The sequence below is a fragment of the Chiloscyllium plagiosum genome, unplaced genomic scaffold (genome assembly GCF_037043375.1).
Source record: "Chiloscyllium plagiosum isolate Xiang-an unplaced genomic scaffold, Cpla_swu_hap1 HiC_scaffold_42, whole genome shotgun sequence".
Lineage (NCBI taxonomy): Eukaryota > Metazoa > Chordata > Chondrichthyes > Orectolobiformes > Hemiscylliidae > Chiloscyllium > Chiloscyllium plagiosum.
Window position 1 is genome coordinate 61,608,473 of NW_028270180.1, and position 26,928 is coordinate 61,635,400.

Here is a 26,928-nt window from a genome sequence, read left to right on the forward strand (position 1 = left end):
TCTTAGACATATACCGGTTTCCTGCACTATCTGAAAGTACAGTATTCCTTTCATAAGCTGATATGGTGTAAAGTGAAGACGCATTCATTTGTATGGGGGAAAAAAAAAGTGAAAATCCTCTTCGGATTTCTTTTGATTAGCGAAAACAGGTCCTAATGTAGATCATCTGGAAAGGGAAGCGGTGAAAAGTGAACTTCTGAAAAGCAGTGGATATCTGTATTTACGTGGGCATGTCATCAGCGAACTTGCAGCTGGCATTGTTTGGAATTTGGCAACACAGCCGTGTTTGTACAGGGAGTACAGTAGGGGGCTGAGGACGCATTCTTGGGGTATACAGTGTTGAATGTGATTGTGGTCGAAGTGCAAATACCTATCTTCACTAATTGCGGTCTGTTGGTCAGAAACCGGAGGATCAGTTGCAGAGGTTGGAGCCGCGATTAAGGTTACAGAATTTTGAGATCAGTCTGGAGGGGACAATGATGTTTAAGGTGGAGCTGTTGTCAATGAGCCGGAGTCTGGTGTAGGTGTCCTTGTTGTCCAGATGTCCCATGAATGAGTACAGAGATCGGGGTATGGCATCCGGTCTGGACTTGTTACATCTGTCGGCAAATTATAAGGGATCAGGTCAGTCTGGGAGACTGGAGGTGATGTGAGCCATAACCAGCCTTTCAAATCACTCCATGTTTATTGAGGTTAGAGCCACTGGGCGGTAGTCATTAAGGCATGTTACATGAGCTTTCTCACTTACGAGGATGATGGTGATCTTCTCGATGCAGGTTGGCACTTCGGCTTGTAAGACGGCGAAGCTGAAGTTGTATGTGAATACCTCTACCAGTTGGTCCTCACAGGATCTGAGTACACAACCGCGAACATCGTCCAGGTCCATCACTTCCCTTGCCTTGACTCTCAGGAAAACCGATCATGTCTGCAGCGGTGACAGCGGGCACAGATACATCCGAGGCTGTCGGGGCAGGTTTCAACCTGGCAGTCACACAGTTATTTATTATAGACATTCCTTTCCCCAACTCCCTCCATCGTTATCAACACACAGTGACATTGGTTGGTGTAGACACCACACAGTTAGTGGCCAGACAGAATGCCATCAATAGACTGGGATTGTGCGCCATAATGAAGTAAACTCACAACAAAACGGGGCAGGTTGTGCTTCTACTGAGAGTCAGTGGGGCCGGGAGTGAAGACTTTGCAGGTGTAATTCCACTTAAGCCACTGCTTCAACATGAATAGAGTCAAGCACCTTGAGTGTTGTGCCTTGTAGATGGTGACAGTCCTTAGGGAGCCAGGAAATGTATTATACATGGACAAACTGGACAAAGGATCTGAGGAAAGTTTTGCTAATTTTGAAGATGATGCAGTGATGGTTTGGTGCGCAGATGATATTGAGGAAATGGGGAGGCTGCAGAAAGACTTGGACAGTTTTGGACTGTGGGAAAACATGTGGCTGATGGAACACAATATGGAATCGTGTGAGAATATGCACTTTGATAGGCGGAATAGAGACAGACACTATGTTCTAATAGGATCCATTCAATCTGAAGCACAAAAGGATTTTGAAGCACTCGTCCTCCCTTATGGTTAATGTGCGGGTTCAGTTGGCAGTTACGAAAGCAAATGCAATGTTCGCGTTCATTTCATGAGAACAAGAATACAAGAGAGGAGACATACTGTTGAGAATGTAATGGGCAATGGTCAGACGGCATTTGGCATATTGTGAACTGCTGAGGGATGACGGCTTGTCATATGAGCAGCTGTGTGTACTCGATGGAACTTCGAAGAATGGCGGGGGGCATCTGATTGAAACTGATCGATTACTGCAAAGATTGATACAGTCAGTGTGTAGAACATATTTCCACAAGACAGAGAGACAATGCTAAAACAGCACAGTGCATAATTGTAAGTCTCTGATCTGCTCTTGTATTTGTAAGTTGATTTGACTTCACGTTCTGGTCAATGGTAACCCCTGTGAAATAGACGGTGGGAGGATTCAGTGTAGCCAGTAGTCCATTAATCTGTTGAATGTAAGCTACTATCTGTGAGTCTCACCGGGATGGAGTACATTGTCTCTACGATGATTGTCATTTGCAATCTGGTCATTTCGAAGGATTGAGCCTGTTACACCAGTATTGTTGATTTTAATTAAAAAGTTAAATTTATCACAGCACTAATCAACAATATGTCATCGAATATGGAACACTCTTCGAATAACAGAAAAAGTCTAAAATGTTCAATATTAGAAACACTGCTTTCCTGTTCGTGTTCAAACCAGATAACCTGACCCATCGAGATGCTCAACTTGGAACTACTTTTTAAAAAAAAATCTTTTTTGGATGTGGGCATCACTGGATGAGCCCAGTATTTCTTTCCCTTCCGAGTTGCCCTTGAGAAGGTGGTGGTGAGCTACATTCTCGAACTGGTGCAATCTACGTGCTGTGCGTTGACTCACTAGTGATTAAGGAGGGAATTCTAGTGTTTTGAACCAGCAAAAGGGAAGGAACGTCGATATATTTCCAAATCAGGATGTTGACTGGATTGCAGGGGAATGTGAAGTTGGTGGTGTTCTCAAAAGTCTACTGCCCTTGTCATTCGACATGGAAGTGTTCGTGAAATTGGAAGGAGCTCTCTGAGGATCTTTGTGGAATTTCTGCAATGTGTTTAGTAGATAGTACACACTGCTGTTCCTGAGCGATCGTGGTGAAAGGGAGTGAATGCTTGTGGATGTGGTGCAAATCAAATGGGCTGCTTTGTCCTGGATGGTGTCAAGCTTCTTTAGTGTTGTTGGGGCTGCACTCAGTCAGGCAAGTGAGGATTATTCCATCTGATTCCTGACTTGTGCCGTGTAAATGTTGGACCGGCTTTGGGAAGTCAGGAGGTGAGATATTTGCAGTATTCCTAGCCTCTGATCTGCACTTATCTGTGGCGAGTCCAGTTGAGTTTATGGTCAATGATACCCCCCAGGATTTTGATAGTGGGGAAACTTAGTTACCATAATGCTGCTGAATAAGAAGTGATTATATTGTTTCTTATTGGTGATGGTCATTGTCTGGATTTGTGTGGCACGAGTGGTACTTGCCACTTGTCAGCCCAAGCCTTGATAATCCCCACTTCCGACCTTATGATGGAAGGAAGGTCAATGTTGAAGCTGCTGAAGACGTTTGGACCTAGAACATTATCCTAAGGGACTACAGCAGAGATGTTCTGGAGCTGAGATGACTGACCTCCAACAACAATGACCATCTTCCTATCTGTCAGGTATAACTCACATAATGGAGTGTTGGCCCGTGATACCCTTTTTGTTTGGGGTCCTTGATGTCATATTTGTCAGAATGCAGCCTTGATGTCAAGGGCTGGAATTTAGTTCCTTTTTCTATGTTTGAACCAAGGCTGTGATGAAGTCAGGAGCTGAGTGACCCTGGTGGAACACAAAATGGGCGTCACTGAGTAGGTTATAGTTGAGCAGGTGCTGTTTGATAACACTGTTGATGAGCCCTTCCATCACTTTACTGATGATGGAGAGTACACGTATGAGGCGGTGTTTGGATGTGTTGACTTTGTCCTGCGATTCATGTACAGAACATACTTGAGCAGTTTTCCCCATTGTCGGTTTTTAACCATACTGGAACAGCTTGTCTAGGGAAGCGGGAATTTCTGGAGTACAAGTCTTCAGGACTATTGCCGGCATGTTATCAGGGTTATAGCCTTTGCAGTATCCAGTGCCTTCAACTGTTTCTTGATATCAGTCAATCGAATTGACTGATGACTGCTATCTGTAATGATGGGGACCAGGAGAGGAGGCCGAAATGGATCATCCACTCAAAATTTCTGACTGAAGATTTCTGCGAAAGCTTCAGCCTTATCTTTTGCACTGATGTTCTGGGCTTTTCCATCGTTGAGGTTGGGGATATTTGTGGAGACTCCTACTCTAGTGAGTTTTTTGATCGTCCACCACCATCCATGATCAGGTTAGGAGGACTGCAGAGCTTAAATCTGATGCATTCGTTGTGGGATAGCTCAGTTCTGTCTGTCCCTTGTTGTTTATGTTATTTGGCACGCAAGTATTTCTGTTTGGAAGCTTCAGCAGATTAACATTTTATCTTTGTATATTCCTGTTTCTGCTCCTGGCATGCCCTCCTGCACTCTCCATTGAACCAGAGTTGATGGTAATTGTTGAGAGGGGGGATATGATGGGCCGTGACATTACAGTTTGTGCTTGAGTGCAGTTCTGCTGATATTAATGATCCACAGTGTCTTATGGACGCTCAGTCTTGAGTTGCTAGATCTCTTCGAAATCTGTGCCATTTAGCATGTTGTTAGTGCCACACAACACAATAGAGTTTATTCAGAACGTCACACGATACTTTTACCGATACTGACATGGACAGATACATCTGCAGTTGGTAGATTGGTAAGGATGAGGTCATGTATGATTTTTTTCCCTCTTGTTCTTTCCCTCACCACCTGCTGCAGACCCAATCTAGAATCTATGTCCTTTAGGACATGACCAGCGTGATCAGTAGTACTGCTGCCAAACTATTCTTGGTGATCGACTTTGAAATCTCCCAGAATATGCTTTGTGCCCTTGCCACAGTCAGTGCTTTCTCCAAGTGTTGTTTAACATAGAGGAGCACTGATTCAGATGAGGAACGACGTTACATAGTAATCAGTAAGAGAATTCTTTGTCCATGTTTAATATGAAGCCATGGGACTTCGTTAGGTCTGGAGTTAATTCTGGAGGCTACCAGACCAACTACCTCCCCACTCTCTCTCACTGAGCTGCCCCCTCTGCTGGATCAGTCCTGCCTTTGGGGCAAGACATATCCAGGCATGGTAATGGTGGTGGCTGGGTTAATTTTGTAAGTTATGATTCCGTGAGTATGACTCTGTCAGGCTGTTGCTTGACTAGTCTGTAAGGCAGTTGTCCCAATTTTGGCACTACCCCTTAGATGATAGTAAGGAAGACTTTAGAGGTTCTACAGTGATGTTTCTAATGCTGACTTTTCCAGTGCACAGTTTGATGCCAGGTGGTCCAGCTGGTTTCATTTCTTTGAAACTTTGTAAAGATTGGTACAACTGAATGACTCACTAGACCATTTCAGGGGGCGATTGAGAGTCAATGACATTGCTATGCGTCTGGAGTTGCATGTCAGCCAGACCAGGTGAGGATGGAAGATTCCTTCATTGAAGGATATTAGTGATCCAGATGGATTTTTCTGAAAATCGACAATGGTTCTATTCTCATAGGTAGATTCTTAATTCTAGGGATATTTTAAAATTATTGAATTGATTTGCCACCATCTGCAGTGGCGGGATTTGAACCTGGGTCCAAAGAACAAGAGCTGATTGTCTGGATTGATAACCTATCGGTTATATCAGGAGACCTACTTGGAACCACATGCCGTACTCAGCTGCTATTTCTTGTGTTACCTTGTTTTACATTCATTGCTTATGTTATTCTGGAATCTCATCCTTCATTAAATCCTTATTGAAATACACAGTCATGAACGTCCTCTCGACTGTTTGAATTTCATTCAATCCGTTTCGTTTGAACAGACATTTCAAGGCAGCTGCACATCAGAAAAGAACAGGAAGTAAGAATGGCTGACTGTGCACTGTTCGTGTCACCGGACCAGCATGTCTGGGTATGTCAGTTAGTCTGATCTTCGAGTAGGATAAAAGATCGGCAGGACGTCAAGGATCGAAGGGTCTGCAATGTGCTGTACTGTTCTGTGTTTTATATGTCACCCAGCTTGTGTATTCTTATCAATTGTTGAATGTGTGAGGGGGTGATGTGTGTGAGATCAGGAAGCTGGGGAGGGGCGTTAGCCCAAAACTTCCAGTTATGTTGTTGATTGTTCCATTCACCTGAATGCCATTACACTATGTGTGGTGTCCTACACCAGGTAGGCTCCGCCACTTTCAGTTATTAACGTGATTCTTGACTTGTAATTTGCTGCTGTTTTCTTCAGATACAATCTGTTGGGTGACCCATCTCTTAATCAGATGTTTGCTAAGTTGCGTGAATTGGGCAAAAATAAGACGTCAACTATGATTATTCGACTGTACTATAATCTCTGAAAAACATTAGCTTGATTCTATATTTATGGGTCTAAAATATAAACTCCAGTCAAGATTTTCAGACACAGAAATAAAGAATGTATATTTTATTTTCTATCGAACAACCAACATGGATCTAACTTTTTTGGCGATCAGAATTACATACACAATGTCAGGATTCAAAACAATGCATTGTCACTCCAACATTTTGAAAGCGGTTGGCTTCTGAATGATTAAATGTTCAGGGTGAGCAAACGATTGAACAATCAAATAGAATCAGCGTTCTTATACATTTATACACAATCAATCAGTTTAATTTCTCACTGAAATGTACAAGCTGCAGCCATTTGCCAGCGAATTAGAAATGGCTATAATTCAACATGCACTGTGAATATTAAACTAAATAAATGATTTGTGTTATCAAATGTCAGTGAACAATAATTTGAAAACGTTTAATTTTAGAAAAAAAGTTATTTAATTTGAAATGCAGGCAGTGAACAAAAACGATACACATTTTATCGTGTGAGTGAAAAGTCAAACCTGTTCAAAGAGACTTGTGCCAAAGCAATGACCGATTTGTTTTCGTAATTGGAATACAACGTTTAAAATATTCATGTTCTGAGCAATAATTGGACTATATAATGAAGATGGTCTTGCAATACTTGCATTTTAAATGCTTATGCTGCACTGAATGATCAGATATGCGCGAGCATTTACAATGGGAAATAATCGGATACTGACTTTTATTCACATCAGACACATGATAGAGTGCAAAACTTTAAAGTACAGGAGGAGGCCATTGGCCACTGTGTGTGCATCGGCTCCAGGAATGTCTCCAAAGCCCTTCCCATTTGCTAGCCTTAACTTTGCAGCCTGTTAAATTCATATTTCCAAATACACATCCAGATCTCTTTTTAATCTTCATCCACAACTCTCCCAGGCCGTCCATTCCAAATCCTAACAACTCTCTCAATAAAGAAGTTTTTCCTTATCTCAAACCTGGGTCTTTTGCTAAAAATATTGAAACTAGAAATCAATGATGCTGTCATGCCAACTAACGGAAACAGAGTATTCCTGTTTTACTCTATAACATTTTTTCATACTTTTGAGCACCGCAGTAAGTTCACATATTTGTCTGTTCTTCTCCAGGAAGAATAAGCATTGCAAGAACTGTAACAAACACTTCATCGGAAAAACAGGCAGAAAACTAGCTACCTGGATACATGAACAACAGATATCTAGAAAAAAAGACATGACCCACTATCTAGTGAGTCTGTATCCTTACATACAGATGAGGAAGTACACCATTTCGACTGGGTCCACCTAGGACAAGCCAAACAGAAACATGCACGAGAATTCCTAGAAGCAGAGCATTCCAACCTGAACTCTATCAACAAACACATCGATTTTAATTCCATCTAACACTCTCTGAGAAAAAGAACCGGACATAAAATCACCAATACTGGAAATTACATCACTGACTCAAGGAAACCTAAACACATAAATAGCACCATGACATAACACCAGCACTTCACCAGAGGCTCACTGATAATGTTCCCTAGTACAGTGATGAACCATCTGAAAATGAACTCTCCAGCTCAGCGAGTAAACTGACATCCAGAAGAAGCGCAATTTCTCTCATCCTCCCTTTAACTAAATCCTTCATTCGAGTTATCATTCCGATTATTTTAAGGTTATTTGTATTCTTCTGCAAAGTAATTTGGTGTCTGTCTTTCTGTCTTCTGTGTGTTGTGTTGGGGGGTGTTGGTGCGAGAGAGAGAGAGAGAGGGTGAGGGAGAGAGGGGGGGAGAGAGAGGGAAAGAAAACAATCCTCTGTAATCTCTGGATTACTCCCCGTGCCATGTGGAAAAGAGGGAATGATGAGGAAGACAGTCTCGCTTAAGATATTGTTAACAAGCTAGTTCAAGGGTGGGGGTTTCAGATGTTTGGAACAATGGGACCTCTTGCAAGGCAACGAGCACCTGTACAAAAAAGACAGGTTGTATCTTAACTGGACGAGCACCAACATCCTTGTTGTGAGGTTTGTTAGTGCAAGTCAGATGGATTTGAATAAACCAGGAGAGTGAGAACCAAAGCAGCAGATCAGGAACTGAGTAGAAGATCGAGATGAGTAGGACATCAGACACGACCAGTCTAATGACCATGCCGAGAGAAGGAATCAAATCAGTCCAAAATGTGAGTTGGTAGTTGTAATAAATTATCGAGATTAGGCGCAGGTTTATCAGGGATTAAAAAATAAGAATGGAGAGTGTGGGAGATGTGAGGGAGTGAGGTGTGTGAGATCAGGGAGACAGTGCACAAGAAAATGATAAAGTGGAAAGAGGTTGGGGTGGGGAATTCTGTGAGAAACAACTGGCAGAAGAAAACACAGGAAAACTTGCTGTTTGTCAAAGGGAATACCTGGGAAATAATTTATTATATTTCAGAGAAATAACATCCTTATTGCTAAAGATCTGTATTATAATGGAGGAAAAGCTGTGTTCAAATTATGGCTGTAACTATAATAATGGTCGCAAACAGTTGGAATATTATCAGTGCTGTTGTTGGACAATGCTTGCACAGAGCATGTAAATTACCCTGGATGAGATGGCTGGGCTGACTTTGGTTGAGTAAGTGCTGAAGCTGCATGAGATGCTGCTGCTTTGTAATATAGCTACTGACTGAGTACAGTCAAAGGAACAAAGCAGCAACTGCCATTGCTTATTGTTTCAGAATATACCAGAGTGTTCATGGGGGTCACTGCAAAGAATCATGCAATGAAAAACAGGCCTATCACGTCTGTGCCAGCAAGTGCATATCCAATGGCTTTTTAAACGTTTGAGAGGTTACCTGCCTTAACCACCCTCCTGGACAATGCATTCCAGATTCATACTATCCTCTCAGTTCGAAACACATTCCCAGATCCTCTCTCAAACCCCTCGCTTTCTCTTTAAAAGTGAGTCCCTTTATTTTTGACCCGTTGACTAAGGAAAACAGCTGTTGTATGTCCATCCTCTCCATACCCCTTATGCTCTTGTCCACCTGTACCATATTCCCTCCTCAACCTTTCCTGCTGCAAAGAAAAACAAGCAAATTTAGCCGTCCTCTTTCATACTCACTTTTGAGTACTCACTTGCCTTGTTACTTCTGACTTGCATCTTTCAAATTTATCTGTGTTAAATTTCATCAGGCCATTGTTCTGGCTATTTGAATAATTTGGTTATATCCTCCTGTAACCTAACACTTTCCTCCTGACTGTGATCCACCCAGCACATCTTTGTGTCATCCACAACATTGATCATCATTCCACTGATCCCCACCTCCACATTCTCACAATCGTCATTTCTGAATATCACAAACAACCCGTGATTTCCTTCCTGTCCTTCAGATGTTATTCAGAGGATGGTTTGACAATTCCAGTTTCTTGCTTTCCCTATTTTGGTGAATTTATAAGTGATGTAATGAACACATTTTATGAGGGAGCCACAAATAGCATTTCCGACACCTTTGTTGAATTCACCTTTTACACTCTGCCTCTCTGCATGTTTTATTTATAAACCTTGTAATAATTTGGGATAAGCCAGTGCATTTTGCGTGGCACTGTTCTTTGTAACATTCCCTGCAATAGCCAGAGCTGAAGACATTTTTCATCTGCAGGATGGACGTGGACTCATTCATTGTTTGTTTAAATCAGCGAGTGTGATGGGGATAAATATTCAATTAAATTCGATGTTATAGGCAAACTGCAGAAGATCAAACCATATTCTCATATCCACCTTGAATTGGAAGCAAATACATACTGGAAAATAATCAAAAATGTTGAAACACCACAGTAGGGGAGAAAAAAAAACATGTCGTCTGCACTTGATGGAGATATAGAAATATATAGTACATGTACAACCTGAACAAGAATCAAGCGATAGAAGAGAGAGTACAAGAAATCTTTTCTTAATTTTGAATGGAATCCAGATCCCGATTTTCTTGAACAGAGATGGTTTCTCATCCAATCTCACCATCCAGTCCCTTCTGCATATAAACCAACATTTTCCGTATAACCATCAGTTCTGAGGAAGGGGCACTGGACATGCAACGTTAACTCTGATTTCTCTGCACAGATGCTGCCAGACCTGCTGAGCATTTACAGCAACGTTTGTTTTGTTTCAACATTTTCATCACAAGTTCTCACAATACAATACATTATCGATATTTAGAGCCCTGTCAAACAGAGGAATTTGGACAATGTGGTCCTTTCTTGTTTCTATTACAGTTGGTGTGTCTGTGACACCAGAATTACAGCCGAAATCCGTTTCTTCTTTAAGATAGAAAGTAAAACAAAATTCTGAACATCTTGTAAATCTCTGGAAATCTATTTTTTTAAAATGCATTTTAGAGGCAGCTGAACTCCATGAAATAATCGGGATAGATTTTTGATGATGGAACACTCTGTGTCCTTCATTGAACAAGCTTGTCTCCCCACTCTCCAAAAGCTTTCAATGCATAACATAGAATTATTACAGCAAAGGTGTGAAAATTCAGCCCATTGTCTCTTCCAGTTTGGAATGACCGATATCTCTACTATTATTCTCCTGTATTGTCCCCATAGCCCTGCACATTTTGTTATTAGTATCGGTTTTTAATTGTAAGCATCCTGCAAGATATGAACAATATGATCAATTTCAAACAAAAACAGACTTTGTAGGGAATGTTCAGCAGGTCTGGCAGTATCTGTGAAGAGAAATCAACATTTATGCTTCAGATGCGGTGACCCTACTCAATCTGTATTCCCAATGATTAAATGGTGTGTACATAAAATATAAATTATAAAATATCCTTGTTGTGAACTATATTTAATTCTATCTGACGTTAAGAGTGATGATGACTGGGGAATATCATTGTACTCCCCATGCAGTCTCCACAGCCACTGCCCCCATTCTGTCCTATCTCCCAGCCAAACGTGACTCATTAATTTACAAGTCTTAAAGAATAAGCTCACTTTTGGTTTTGGACTGAGGGAAAAAAAGTGTAAAAATTGTTGCTTTATAGCAAATAACACTGCATTAAGATGTTTGTCAATTTGTATAAATTAATTACTGAAACATATTATGAATGGAAGGTCCAACGTTTCTTTATTAGAGCAGGGGGAGGAACATTCAGGTAAGTCCACACTTCCTGTCTATTTGCAGAGCAACTGTGCCCAGTGACAATGTGTTGGCTGGCGTTTGTTCCCGTGGAGAAGAGATCAGCACAGTAACAAGTCCTGATTGTGTTTCGTATTTTTTGTGGAGGGGTGGAAATTCGGGGTAAGATGGTTACAGCATTGCAAACGTACAACAGAGCAGAGTCATCTAGCCTGGTATAAGAAAGCATCCATCATTCTCCCTCACAACTGACTTCACGAGAGCAATTAGTGATGGGAGATGTGACCAATAGCCAGTGATGTCAGCATCCAGTCCAGTTATATTGCGAACTGAAAGTGTTGTATTGAAAGCTAGAACTGTTTGCTCAGTGACTGTGATTGATATCAGTCTGCATGCATTGTAACTGTGTCACTGGAGCGTTTCCCTCTCTTATTGGTGAGGGGCTTCACTCAGTGCGCTATCCCAGTGTAGGAGCAGATGTATCAGCTCGAACATTAACAAAGATCAGCAGCTGCACAGACGTGGAGAGGACAGATCTGAATCTGAGAATAATGGACTGGATAATTACACCAATAGAGAAGAGGCTTTCCTTGGGCCTTTTCAACATTTCCCTCTATTGGGAATTTCTACCTTATCGGATATCAGCAGTACTGATTATTATTCTGGGCGGGGTGGAGGGTGTGTTACTAACCTATTCTCGCTATTATTGGTGTTCTCTACCTCTGTCCATTCATTAATCCCATAAACAATTTTGAACTTCATTGCAATTTCTCTTATTTATATTTGTCAGAGAAAGAAACTATAATCTTCACAAATTGCAGTCTCCATTCATCTGAATTGCAGACCACTCCCTTACAAACATCTGAGAACAAAACTGTGGACAACCTCAAGATCCCTTTTGGCCCTGAATTGATTTATGTCTCGTCCTCTCTCTGTCACCAACCCTGTCTACTACCAGATCATAATGTCCCCAATCTCCATCTCTGCGTCAGTGCTGTGTCTGAACAAACCATTGTCCGCACGTTGGTAAAATTCAGACTTTATATTTTAAGCTTTCTTCTGGCCACTTTTCCAGTTGCAAGTATCTCAATCTCAAAATTGATCTTGTCTCGGACGTTACTTCATGATTAGGACAATGTATCAGAGTAGGAATGTCGCTGGATATAATTCAGGAGCAAAGCTTATTAAACGAAAGACATTGTTTCAAGCGACTTGTTTCAAGTCCTACCACAACTGATGGCAGAACTTCAATAAAAATGATAAGAATTCGAATAAAGTGCATTTCACGAAAAACAACCATAAAACCCAGATTTTGTCTGAAAATCTTGCTGTTTCATTGATGACCTTAAAGAAATCTAACGTTACTACCCGGTTTTGGTTAAGTGTGACATCAGACCCATATCAATGCGCTTGATTTTATATTGGCTTGTGGAATGGCCTCACAGTCAGGGCAATTAGTGATGAGTAACAAATGCTGTCCTGGCAGTGATGCCGACTTCCCATGGAATAACAAATTTGAAGTTTAAACCAAATAAAAGAAGATGCTGGAGATCTGAAATTGCATAAAAAATGCAAAGCAAAGAACAGAAAGTGCGAGGAGCTTTCCTGAACTGAAAACAGTTGGAAAATTGTGTGAATAATGCTGGTGACAGGGAAGTCTGCTTTGAAAGGGAGAAGGAGTGAGCTAAATCGATAGAGAAAGAGAGCGATAGAAGAAAAAGAGCAAACAACAGGAATGATGATCAGCTGGAATGGAAATAAAATGTGAGATTCACCTCATTTATTTTTGGCTTTTCCCATCTTCCTGAATGTCTTGCCCATGCCAGTACATGTATACCCCGCTTTTCAAAAAATCGCTTTTTGCCACTTCGCTTTCCGAAAAACCTCCATTACGTCCTGTTTTCGCTAACTAAAAGAAATCCGAAGAGGATTTTCACTTTTACCAAGAAAGATGATTTTTTTTCCCACATAAATTAATGCTACTTCACTTTACGCCATATCAGCTTATGAAAGGTTTTGTAGGAACACTCTACTTTCAGATACTCAGGGAAACTATATATATCTAAGATCATGTTTAAAGCGATTTGATCCCAACTGTCTGTCTTCCCTGAGTGTCGTCATCTTCTTAAATTTATTAATGTGATATAGGTATCGCTGGCTGTGCCAGCATTAGTTCTCTTATTTGATTGCCCTTGAGAAGACCTTGAGCCTCACAGGGCACTTAGACAGAGTGAGGCATACAAGGTGACAGCTGCACAGGAGGTGTGCAAAGCAAGAGCGACTTTCGCAAGATTAATATTATTTGAAAAGTTAGAGACTTCAATTCGCCAGGGTAATTACGGTGGGGAAGAAGGTGTTCCTGAGCATGCTGGTCCATGTTTTCAAGCCTCTGTATCTCCTCCCTTTTGGAAGAGGTTGTAGGAGATCATTATCAGTTTTGGAGAGATATTTGATGCCAGCGAAAGGCTGGCAATGAGAAGTCTAAATGGATGGAAGATTGTCTTCCATGATAGTCTGGGCTGTGCACACAACAGTCTGTAGTTTCTTATGGTCATGGGAAGAGCTGTTACCGTCACACTATTATGCACGTGAATAGAATGCTTTCAGTTGCCAGTATGCAGAGCACTGAGAGGAGGTAGTTCCAAAATATTTAGATGTAAGAATTGGTTGTTAAATGGATATCCAAGTTCTGCTTGCTGTTTGGACAACAATTGAAATTTAACCAATAAATTTAAATTATGTCCAAGATACCAAAATCGAGTTTATTTTATTGCCAACGTCCAACCAAAGAGCCATCACATGCTTCAAGAGAATAGAGACGCCATCACCATCACAACGAGGGAGAAATAGACAGATACGTTTAAGGAGAGAGAGAAAACAGCGAGGGAAACAGAAGGACAGTCAAAAAAAACAGAGAAAGGAAACAAAACAAGAAACAAACAGTCACATGGACAGGGAGAAGGGGAGATTATAAGTTCAGGGAAAGAAACAGAAGATAGAGAAAAGGAAAATACAAGGAAGCAGACAGTGTGAGAGAAATAGTTAGATACAAAGCACACAGTGAGCTGAGGACGGGGAATGGAAGGTGCTGGGTGTGGGAACAGCGAGATCTCGGAGTGAGCTGGGGGGAGGAAGATGAGGATTTACTATGACCTGTACCAAGGTGTACAGGCAGATCATAGTAAGCAAGGATGTGCAGAACGATTGCTATAAAACATGTCTGAGAGGCATTCAGGTTACGTTGTACAGGGCGTGCGCGATGCGAGATCAACATGAACAAGATCAGCATTATCTGAGATTAGAGAGTACATTCATCAGTCTAATAACAGTCAGGAAGCAATTTTTAATTAACCAGCTGCTCTGTGCTTTCAAGCTTCCATATCTTTTAGCCTGATGAAGAGGTTGTGGGAGACCATTACTGGGGTGTGATTGGTCTTTGATAATGTTGGAACAAAACATTCTAGCACAGAAACAGGCCATTCAATGGTCCAAGCCTTCGCCGATCCAAATCTTCCATCTAAACCTGTCGCCTATTTTCTAAGGATCTGTATCCATTAGCTCTCTTCTCATTCATGTATATTTCCAGAAACATCTTAAATGGAACCACTGGTCACAGTTCACCATTTTGAGAAACTCCCTCCCACTACTATTTTCTGTCTTATGTTGCCCAGCCAGTTCTTTCTCCACGTAGCTAGCGCACAATGTGACTTCAATTTCTCCATAGCCCGACCGTGGGGAAACATACCAAACGCCTTCCTGAAGTCCATGTAGATGACATCTACAGTTTCTCCCTCATCAATCAACTTTGTACCTCCTCAAAGAATTCTATTGAGTTGCTAAGACATGACCTTCCCTGCACAAAACTATGTTGTCTATCACTGTCTATCCAAATGAGAGTAGATCCTATCCCTCAGTATCTTCTCCAGCAGGTTCCCTACCCCTGATATCAGTCTCACCGGTCTATAATTGACTGGATTATCCCTACTATCTTTCTTAAACAAGGGGATTAACAATTGTCCAGTCTTCCGGGACATCAGCCGTGTTCAAGGATGCTCCAAAGATATCTGTTAATGCCCCAGCTATTTCCTATCTCCCTTCCCTCAGTAATCTGGGCTAGATGTTGGCAGCCTTTCTGCGGCAACGAGCCATGTAAATGGAATCGATGGTTGGGATGTTAGAGTCCCTGTTGGTCAGAGCTGTGCATCCAACCTTCTGTAGTTTCTCATGGTCCTGAGTAGAGCAGTTGCCATACCAGGCTGTTATGCACCGGGACAGTACGCTCTCAATGGTGCATCTGTAGATGTAGCGCATGCTGAATTTCCTGTATTACCTCAGGAAGGAGAGGCATTGTTGAACCTTCCCAACTGTCGGACCTATGTGAGAAGTTCAGGACAGGTTGTGAGTTATCATCACTCCGATGCACTTGATGCGCTGCACTCACTCAAACGGTTGATGTAGATGGGGTATGTTCCCCTCCTTTCTTCTTAAAGTCAGTGATCAGTCCTTTATGTTTGCCGGATTAGAGAGAGAGGTCATTATCCACAGATCATGCCACCGAGCTCTCTATCGCCTTTCTAGATTCTGACGCGTTATTGTTTAATATCTGTACTACTATAGTGATGTCATCAGCGAACTTGTAGCTGGCGTTGTTTGGAATTTGGAAACTCAGCCGTGGCTGTACAGGGTGTATGTAGGGGGCTGAGGACTCAGCCGTGGTTGTACAGGGAGGACATTAAGGGGCTGAGGACACAGCCATGTGAGTACAGGGAGAACAGTAGGGGGCTGCAGAAACAACCGTGTGTGTACAGGGAGCACAGTGGTTGGTTGAAGGCACAGCCGTGGAATGAACAGGGAACACACTAAGGAGCTGAGGTCACAGCCGTGAGTGTAGCTGGAGTACCGTAAGCGGCTGAGGGCACAGATGTGGGTGTACATGGAATACAGTAAGGGGCTAAGGGCACAGACGTCGGTGTGCATGGAGGACAGTGGAGGGGGGGCTAAGGACACAGCCGTGGGTGGACAGGGCGTACAGTAAGGTGCTGAGGGCACAGCCTAGGGTGTACAGGGAGGACAGTAGTGGGATGACGGTACAGCCGTGGGTGTAGAGGGAGTATTTTTAGGTGTTGAGAACACATCCTTCAGCAGCAGTAGTGGTGATTGTTATTGTGGAAAAGGTGTTTTTACCTATCTACATGATTGTGTGTCAAAAGCCTGAGGAGCCAGTTGCAGATGATCGAACCGAGACCAAGGTCGCGGAGATTTGTGATTAGTCTGTAAAGGATAATGATTTTGAAGGTGGAGCTTTAGTCAATGAGCAGAATCGGGTGTAGGTGTCCTTGTTGTCCAGATGTTCCACGGAGGCGTGCAGGCTCGGGTATGGCATCTGTTGTGAACCCGTTACATGAGTCGGCACATTATAGGACAGCAGGTCAGGCTGGGAGACTGGAGTTGGTGTAGGCCATAACCAGCCTCTCAAAGCACTTCATCGTCTATAAGGACACGTTCCATGTGCTTTCTCACATACGCGGATGATGATGGCCTTCTTGAATCAGATTGCGACTTCGGCTTCTTGAGGGAGAGGCTGAAGTTGTATGTGAATACCTCTGCTAGTTGGTGCAAACAGGATCTGAGTGCTCAGCCAGGAACACTCTTCAGGCCCATCACTTTCTTTGATTTGACTCACTGAAAGACTGACCATACCTGCAGTGGTGACAACAGACACAGGTACATCTGGGGCTTTCACGGCAAGTGTCAGCCCTCAGTGACAGTCACAAAGTCATTTACGATCGACATCCTCACCCCCACCTCCCTCTGTCGTCTTCACACACAATGACATTGGTTGGTGTGAGCACCACACAGTCAGCATTGAGACAAATTGCCATTAATAGACTGGGATCATGCGCCATCAAGTTCTGCATCTCCAGAATGGGGTAAATTCATAATAAAATGGTGGGCAGGGTGTTAGTGCCAGTGGTGCAAGGAGTGAAGACTTTGCAGGTGTAATTCCAGTCAAGCCACTGCTTAAACCTTAATGGAGCCAAGCATCTTGAGCTTTGTGCCTTTTCAATGGTGGACAGTCCTTAGGTAGTCAGGAGGTGCCATTTACGTGAACCATCTGACCTGATGGCAGTTTTGCTAGGTTTGTAGATGATACAATGATGATTGGATGGGCAGGTGATATTGAGGAAGTGGAGAGGCTGCAGAAAGACTTGGATAGTTTAGGACGCTGGGAAATCACATTGCTCATGGAACACAATATGGAAACATGTGATATTATGCACTTCAGTAGGCGGAATACAGGCAGATACTGTGTTCTAAAAGGCTTCATGAAATCTGAAGCAAAAAAGCAGTTTGGAGTCATCGCCCTCTCGTACGGTTAATGCACAGGTTCAGTTGGCAGTTAGGAAAGCAAATGCAATGTTAGCATTCATTTCAAGAGAGTGAGAATACAAAAGCGGAGACAAACTGATCAGAATATAATGGACTATGGTCAGATGGCATTTGGATTATTGTGAGCTGTTCTGGGGAAGGATCGACGGGTGTTGGACATGATTTATCCTGGGAATGATGGCTTGTCATATGAGCGGCAGTTGAGGACTCTGTGCCTGTAGTCAATGGAATTTATAAGAATAGAGGGGGTGGCGTATCTGATTGAAACTGACCGACTACTGCAAAGATTGATACAGTTAGAGTAAAGAAGATATTTCCACTTGTCTGAGCGACTAAGACAAAATGGCGCCGTTTCAGACTGAAGAGATAGGCTGAATATCCTGAATCTATTGCTATATCTCATGCCCTTATGGTCATACAGTCTATTATTCAGTGCAGAGTTGAAAGTCTCAGATCTGCTTTTGTAACCCTTGTATCTGTACGTTGATTTGACTTCACCTTCTGGTCAATGGTAACCTCTGTAATTTGGACGGTGGGAGAATTCAGTGCCAGTCAGTAGCGCAGTAATATGTTGAATATAAGCTGCTACCTGTGAGTCTCATCTGGCGGGAGTACATTGTCTCTACGATGATTGTCATTTTCAGTTTGGTATTTTTGAAGGATCGATTCTGTTACGCTAGTGTTGTTGAATTTAACAAAACAGGTGCAATTTGTCACAGCACTCAGCAACAATATGTCATGGAACACTGAACACACATCTAATGACAGAATGGTCTAAAATGTCCAGTATCAGAACCACTGCTTTTCTGTTCATGTTCAAATTAGACAACCTGTCACATCGAGGTGTTCAACTTGGAACTTTTTAAACTTATTTTTCGGTTATGGGAATCGCTGGATGGGCCCATTATTTCTTGTCCGTCCCTAGTTGCCCCCTTGAGAAGGTGGTGCTGAGCTGCCTTCTTATACCGCTGCAGTCCACCAGCTGTGCGTTGATCCACAATGCTACGAGGGAGGGAATTCTAGGGTTTTGACCCAGCAACAGTGCAAGAATGGTGATATATTTCCAACTCAGGATGTTGACTGGTTTGGAGGGAAGTTTGAAGGTGGTGGTATTCGCAAAAGCCTGCTGCCCTTATCATTCAAGACGGAAGTGTTCGTAGGATTGGAAGGTGGAGTCTTGTAGATAGTACACACGTTGGTGATCAATGGAGTGAATGCTTGTGGATGTGGTGCCAATCAATTGGGCTGTTTTGTCCTGGATGGTGTCAAGCATCTTTAGTATCGTTGTGGCTGCACTCATTCAGGCAATTTGGGGAGTATTCCATCTCATTCCTGACTTGTGCCTTGTAGATGGTGAACATGCTTTGGGAAGACTGGAGGTGAGTTACTCGCGCAGTATTCCTAGTCTTTGATCTGCTCTGATATTTATGTGGCGAGTCCAGTTGAGTTTCTGGTCAATGGTAACCCCAAGTGTATTGATTGGCTGGTGGGGAGGGGAATTTAGTGACAAATATGCTGCTGAATACGAAATGGTTATTTTGTTTCTTATTGGTGATCGCCATTGTCTGGCATTTGAGTGGTGCGAGTGTTACTTCTCACTTATTAGCCCAACCTGGATATTGTCCAGACCTTGTTGCATTTTGGCACGGACTGCTTCCGTACTTGAGCACTTGCGAATGGTGCTGAATATTGTGCAGTCATCGTCGAATATCCCCATTCTGGCCTTATGATGGAGAGAAGGCCATTGATGAAGCAACAGAAGATGTTTGGATCTAGGTTTCATCCAGAGGGCAACTGAAGATGTTACCTAGTATGGTGATGAAACGTCTGGAAATGACCATTCCAGCTCATGGAGCAAACCTACGTCCACATTATCCTGAGGGACCACTGCAGAGATATTCTGGAAGAGAGATGACTGACCTCCAACAACAATGACCGTTTTCCTATCTGTCAGGTATAACTCCAATTTGAAGTAATTACTCACAATATCCTTTTTGCTTGGGTTCCTTGATGTCACATTTGAAAGAATGCAGCCTTGATTTTCAAGTGCTGGAATTCAGTTCATTTGTCTATGTTTGAACAAAAGCTGTGATGAGGTCAGGTGCTGAGTGACCTTGGTATAACCCAAACTGGGCGTAATTGAGCAGGTTATTGCTGAGCTGGTGCTGCTTGATAGCACTATTGATGAACCCTTCCATCACTTTCTTGATGATGGGGAGTAGAGTGATTTGGTGGTATTTGGCTGGGTTGAATTTGTCCTGCGTTTTATGTACAGAAAATACTTGAGCACTTTTTTTCCCATTGTTTCACTCTCTATTGCACTAGGGTTAATCCTCTGGCTTGATGGTAATGATCGAGTGGTTTAAATGCTGTGTCCTGACATGACAGATTGTGCTGGAGTATTGTTCTGATATCGATGGACCACAGCGTCTTATGGTTGCTCAGTCTTGAGTTGCGAGATCTGTTTGAAGTCTGTGCCATTTAGCGTGGTGATAGTGCCACACAACACAATATAGTTTGACCTCAATGTGACCGTGAGACTTTGTCTCCTCAACGACAGTGCGGTGGTCAGTTTTACTGATGCTGTCATGGACAGATGCATCTGCAGTTTGTAGATTGGTTAGTGAAACGGTCTGAACTGAATTGATGGTCATAATATGTAAACTTTGGAAAGGTGCAAGTCAGTGTTTTTAGTTCCAATCAAAGATTCCATTCCTTACAAATGATAACTAGCAAATGATTATTTACAAATTACGCACCAATATGCGAGGATTAAAAAGACTGTTCTCCTTGGTTCATTTTCTCCTGCACAAGTTTACATTTCCATATCCTCTCCACTCAACAATCCTGTCCACTACCACCATCGTGACATCCCAGTCTCCGCCTCAGCCTCAGTACAACTCCTGGATAAACCATTGTTTGTGCTTTTTTTCATCTCCACAGACAGCTGTTTCAAGTCCCTTTTTACCACGTATCCATTGCAAAATAATTGCACTTGAGATGTTTACGTTCTCTGCACAAATATGGAAAGATGGGAAAGATGGGAAGACAGTGTAGTCAGAATCAAGAGCCACAAAATAATAATCAGTTGATATCGGCTTGCCTCATGCCCATTAAAGAAGGCAATGGGTCATTCTTCCCTGGTCAACTCTCCGTGTGACTGCAAACCTACGGCACTGTGTTTTACTCTTTACTGTCCTGTAGAACAGATGAACCAGCCACTAAGTTCAAGGTCGGTACCACATGCTGGCCTGACCAGGGCTGCACACATCCCGTGAGGGCAGATCAAAAGGAAAGATAATTCCCTCCCTCTGCGTGTATCCCATATTCCTGCAGCTGAATTCCTTTCAGATAGGTGGCCATTCACTATTTTAGATGTATTCTTTGTGATTGTGTCTCTCCCCAAGAGGGATGTCAATCTCGTAAGGCACCTCTGGTGCTGGCTTTATTGTTGCTAACCTACAGATGTAAGGATGCTTTAAGTTCCACATCAGTGGCAGTGCATTGTAAATGAATGGTTTCCTGTGTCACATGAAGGAAATGGAGACAGCTAAGCGATGGAAGGAATTATTGTGATCAACTCTGAGAGCGTTGTTGTGGCAGTGTTTGGGGTATTGTAGACAGATTTTATCTCCTTTATAAGGAGTGATCTCCTTATGACAGAGAGAATGAACAGGAGTTTCACTGGATTTTTCCCTGGGATGATGGCACCATGAGGAGTGAATAAAGGTACATCTGTAGCGCTGTGAGATAATAAGAGATGATTGCATTGAACCTTGAGGGGGATGGACAATCACCCCTTATAATCTAAACATACAATGAGAATGTGATAAGTTCTATGACTGTATTTCACTCAGGATGCATGATGCTGGATAGTTTAAGTGCCTCTGTGGACGTTACGCCTACCCACAAAAACACCCACTCACTACGGCGATTGACAGAGATAGAGAGATCCAGGTTTTGAATAAACTCTCCCCACATTAATACAGTGCAGTTGGTGTGTGATCTTGCACTGAATGTCATATTATCCACCACCCCGGCAGCAGCCACAATATCTTCATTCTATAACAGTCAACTATTTCCACCAGCTTCTGACCTTCATGAATAGCATGAATCCATATCATCAGAGATGTAAGGTGCCTCCTTAAGGTTTTGACCACACGACTATAAGACATAGGAGCAGAAATTAGGCAAGTTTGCCTATTGAGTCTACTCCACCATTCAATCATCGCTGATAAGTTTCTAAAACCCATTCTCCGACCTTCTGCCCATAATCCTTGATCCCCTGGATAATCAAAAATCTATCTCCGTCTCAAATATATTCAATGACCTGGCCCCACAGCCTTCTCTGGCAATAAATTGCAAAGATTCACCATTCGCTGGTTAAAGAAGTCTCCTTATCAACGTTCTAAAAGATGTTCGCTTTAAGCTAAGGCTGTATCCTTTCGTCTTAGTGTCTCCTACCAATGGAAACATCTTATGAACATCCACTCGGTTCAGGTCATTCAGTATTCTGTATGTTTCAATTACATTTCCTCTCTTCCTTATAAACTTTATCAAGTCTAGACCCAAAGACTCAAACATTCCTCATACAATACACTTTTTCACTCCTATGATTATTCACGTGAAAACCTTCTGAACATGCTCCAGGGACAGTACATCCTTCCTGAGATATGGAGCTCAACAGTACGCGCAACACTCCAAATGTAGTCTGACCAAAGCTGTATACAGCCTGTTCTTATATTCAATTTCTCTCGTAATAAATGCCATCAATAATGACTGCAATTGCACTGCTAACTACTACCTCAGCCAGCAAGCTTATCTTAAGTGAATCCTGCACTAGAACTCCCAATTCCCTTTGCACTTCGGATTTATGAATTTTCTCCCCATTTAGGAAATAGACCATGCCTCTATTCTTCATGCCAAAGAGCATGACCTAAAACTTTCAGACGTTGGAATGCATCTGCCAACCCTTTACCTGGCCAATTCCTTCTTCAGCCTCTCTGCCTCCTCTCTCCGACCTGACCCTCTACGTATCTTAGTTTCGTCTGCAAACTTAACCAGAGTGCCGTCAGTTCCATCATCTAGATTGCTAACGTATAAGATAAAAAGTTATGGTACCAATACTGTGCCTTGCTGACCACCACTTGTCACCTCCTGCCATCCTGAGAAGGACCATTTTATCCCCACTCTCTGCTTTCTGTCAGACAGGCAAGCTTCTATTCACGCCTCTACCTTGCCGCCAACACCACGGACCCTTATCTTAATCAATAATCTCCTGTGTGACACCTTGCCAAAGGCCTTCTTGACCTCCAGGTGGATAACATCCATTGGCTGTACTTGATCGAGCCTGCTCATTTTTTCTTCAAAGATTTCCAACAAATTTGTCAGGCATGACCTTCCCTTGATGGAACCATGCTAACGTTGCCCTATTTTGCCAAATACTTCCAAGTATTCAGAAATCTCATCCACTCACTCTCCTGAATGTTTGAGATATTATTTGTGTCTTCCACCATGAAACCTATGCACAGTAATTATCCAATTCCTCGGCCATTTTCTTTGTCCCACTACTATCTCTCCAGTGTCATTTTCCAGCAATCCAATGCCATATTTTGACTCTCTTTTGTACTTTATATATCGAAAGAAACTCTTACATTTCTTCATTTATATTACTGGCTGGCTTACCGTGATATTTAATAATCTCCCTCCTTATTTTATTTTGTTTGCCCTCTGTTTTGTCTTTGTAAGTTTCCCAACCCTCTGGTTTCCCACTGCGCTTTGCCACATTACGTCCTTTCTCTTTTGCTTTAAAGCTATACCTGACTTCCCTCGTCAGTCACGGTTACCTCATTCTCCATGTATCATGCCTCTTTTTACTCGGTGTAAATCTCTGTTGCATCCTGAATTACTCCAAAAATCTCCTGCCATTGCTGCTCCAGTGTCTTTCCTGCTGGGCCCTTCTACCAGTCAATTCTACCCAGCTCCTCTCTCATGCCTCTATAATTGCCTTTATTCAGCTCTAATACCGTTACCTCTGATTCTAACTTTGCCATCTGAAATTGCAGAGTAAATTCAATCATATTATAATCATTGCCTCCTATTATTTCCTTCTCCTTAAACTCCCTTACCTAAAATGCCTGCACAAGCTGCTCCAAAAAACCAACTCATCGACATTCCACAAATTTCTTTTCCTGCAAACCACTACCTACCTGAATTCCCAGCCCACCTCCGTCATGTAATCCCACATGATCACTTTAACTTTGTCTTTCCTGCACATCTTTCTAGCTCCTGGTATATCTTGCACCTCAGCTCCTGACTACTGTTTCGAGGCCTGAACAGAGCTCCAACTACATTTTTTTTAAGCTTTTTAATTCCTCAAGTCTACCGATACAGATTCCACACCACTTGACCTTACTTCATTTCTTATTATTGATTTAATTTCATTTCTTTCTAATAAGAGAGCCTCATCCCTTCTATCTAACTGCCTATCTTTTGATAAGATGCAGATCCTTGAATATTCAGCTGCCAATTCTGATCCTCTTGCAGCGACGTCTCCGTGATGGCGACCTGCCAATTTGTGTATGGGTCACAAGCATTTTTAATTTATTCGTTATACTGCATGTATTCCGATATAACAGTTCAACCCTGTAATAGCCAGTCCTCTTCTCATTGTCATTTGTTTGTCCTGTGTGTTTGAAGTTTGATGGCTCACACTTTCCATACTCCCTGTGTATGGTGCTGCGTCTGTGCTGGAGATTTGAATAACTTGGAGTCATAGAATCATAGAGATTTATAGCATGGAAACAGAGCCTTCGGTCAAACCCGTCCATGCCGATCAGCTATCCCAACCCAATCTAGTCCCACCTGCCAGCAACCGGCCCATATCCCTCCAAACCCTTCTTATTCATAAACCCATCCAAATGCCGCTTGAATGTTGCAATTGTACCAGCCTCCACCACTTCCTCTGGCAGCTCACTCCATATACGTACCACCTTCTGCGTGAAAAAGTTGTCTCTTAGGTCTCTTTTATATCTTTACCCTCTCACCCAAAACCTGTGCTCTCTAGTTCTGGACTCCCCGACCCCAGGGAAAATACTTTGCCTATTTACCCTATCCATGCCCCTCATAATTTAGTGAACATCTTTCAGGTCACCCCTCAGCCTCCGACGCTCCAGGGAAAACAGCCCCAGCCCGTTCAGCCTTTCCATGGAGCTCAAATTCTCAACCCTGGCAACATCCTTGTAAATCTTTTCTGAACCCTTTCAAGTTTCATAACATCTTCCAATAGGAAGGAGACCATAATTGCATGCAATATTCTGACAGTGGCCTAACCAATGTCTTGTACAGCTGCAACATGTCCTCCTAACTCCTGTACTCGGTACTCTGACCAATAAAGGAAAGCATAGGGTTAGGGTTAGGGTTAGGGTTAGGGTTGACACCAATACTGGTGTCAATGTCCCATGATACAAGCCCATTTCTCCCACACCAAACTTTGAGCCACGCATTTTCCTGCTGACCGTGTGCTAATTAGCTCATGGCTCAGGCCGTAATCCAGAGATTATTTCCTTTCTGGTTCTGTTTTCTAATTTAGCTCCGAGATCTTCGTATCCCTTAGCAGAAACTCTGCCCTAGTTTTATCTCTGTCGTTGGTACCTACACAGACCATGACCAATGGATCTTTACCCTCCCACTCGAAGTTCCTCTGCAGCCCAGGTGAGGTATCCCTCACCCAAACACCAGTAGGTGACGCAGCTTTCAGGACTCTCAATCGCGATCACAGAGAACAGTGTCTAACTATACTATCCCCAATTACAATAATATTTATCTTCTCTTGTCCCGCTTGAAAGTTTCACTCAACTCGGTGCTGAGGCCAATCAGCTTACCCTCCCTGCAGTCTCCATTCTCATCCACACAGGGAACAAGTTTCTTGAACCTGTTAGACATGGACAGTTGCTGAGGCTCCTGCATCTCTACCTCCTGTATCCCTCTACCTGCCTCACTCATAGCCAAACCCTCCGCTTTCTAACCACTGGCTGACTTTGAGTCAGTTCACCTAAGGAGTGTAACTGTCTCTTGAATTACAGCATCCAGGGAACTCTCCCTCTCCCTGATGCCTCACAATGTTTGAAGCTTAAACTCCAGCTCATCGACTCTGAGCCAGAGTTCTTCTAGCATGCAACATTTATTCCAGACATGGTCACTGGGAACCACAGTGGGATCCACCACTCCCATGTCATGGGAGTGGTGGAGCCCACTGAAACAACACATCACCCGACCCTCCATCCTTACTTTATTTAACTACAATTGAATTGTTCCTTTACAATTTTGAGTTGTTTTTGTACATCTGCTTATGCAAGTTACAACCAATAAATTAACATGATTCAATTTAACACAGATTCAAATTTAACACACTCCCTATTAGCAAATCAGATCACTTCCTCCCTTTGTCAAATCTGCTCATTATCTTCTGAAAGAATTCTGACAGACTTGTCAGCGGGACCACTTCTTGATGAAGCCATGCTGACTCAGCCCTATTTTACCATGCACCTCCAGGTACTCTTCAATCTCATTGCTAGCAGTGCACTCTAAATCCCTAATAACGGCCGATGCCAGGCCATACTGCCCTATGATTTCCTGTATTTTGCCTTTCTTCCTTCTTACACAGAGATATTAAATTGTCCATTTCCCAGTTCTCTGGGACTTTGTTTGATGATAGTTATTCCTGAACAGTCGCGATCAATGGTTTCACAATCTCCTCCGCTAATTCCTTCAGAACATTGGTTGTTATCCTTCCAGTCTGTGTGATTTATCCATTTTCAAACAATGCAGCTTCCCTAGTACCTTCTCCTCAGCGCTGATCACTACATCCATTCCTCACCCTTGACTCGCTTGAAGTTCTGGAATGTTCATAGTATTTACCAGTGTGAGGATTGACGGAAAGTACCTATTCAGGTCATTCTCCAATTCTTTGTTTTCCATTTCTCTGAAGCCAGCCTCAATTTCTGGTTGTCCAATTTTCGCTCTCCCCTTTTATATATCTTATCAAAACTCCTGCAATCTCCTTTTCTAAGGCAAGCTAGCTTACATGTTTCGTGTTCATCACTTTAATGCTTCTTGAATTGTCCTCTGCTGCTGTATAAAGGCTTCCCAATCTTAGTCAGGCTGCGTGAGAGCATTCCTGTTAAATCACTGTCGAAAATATACTAATGTAACTGTCCTACTCCAATTGTGCATCATTAGAGTGCATGGTGACACAACACTGCTGCCTCACAGTGCCAGGGACTCGGGTTCAATTCCAATCTCTGGACCCTGTCTTTCCGGAGATTTTGCA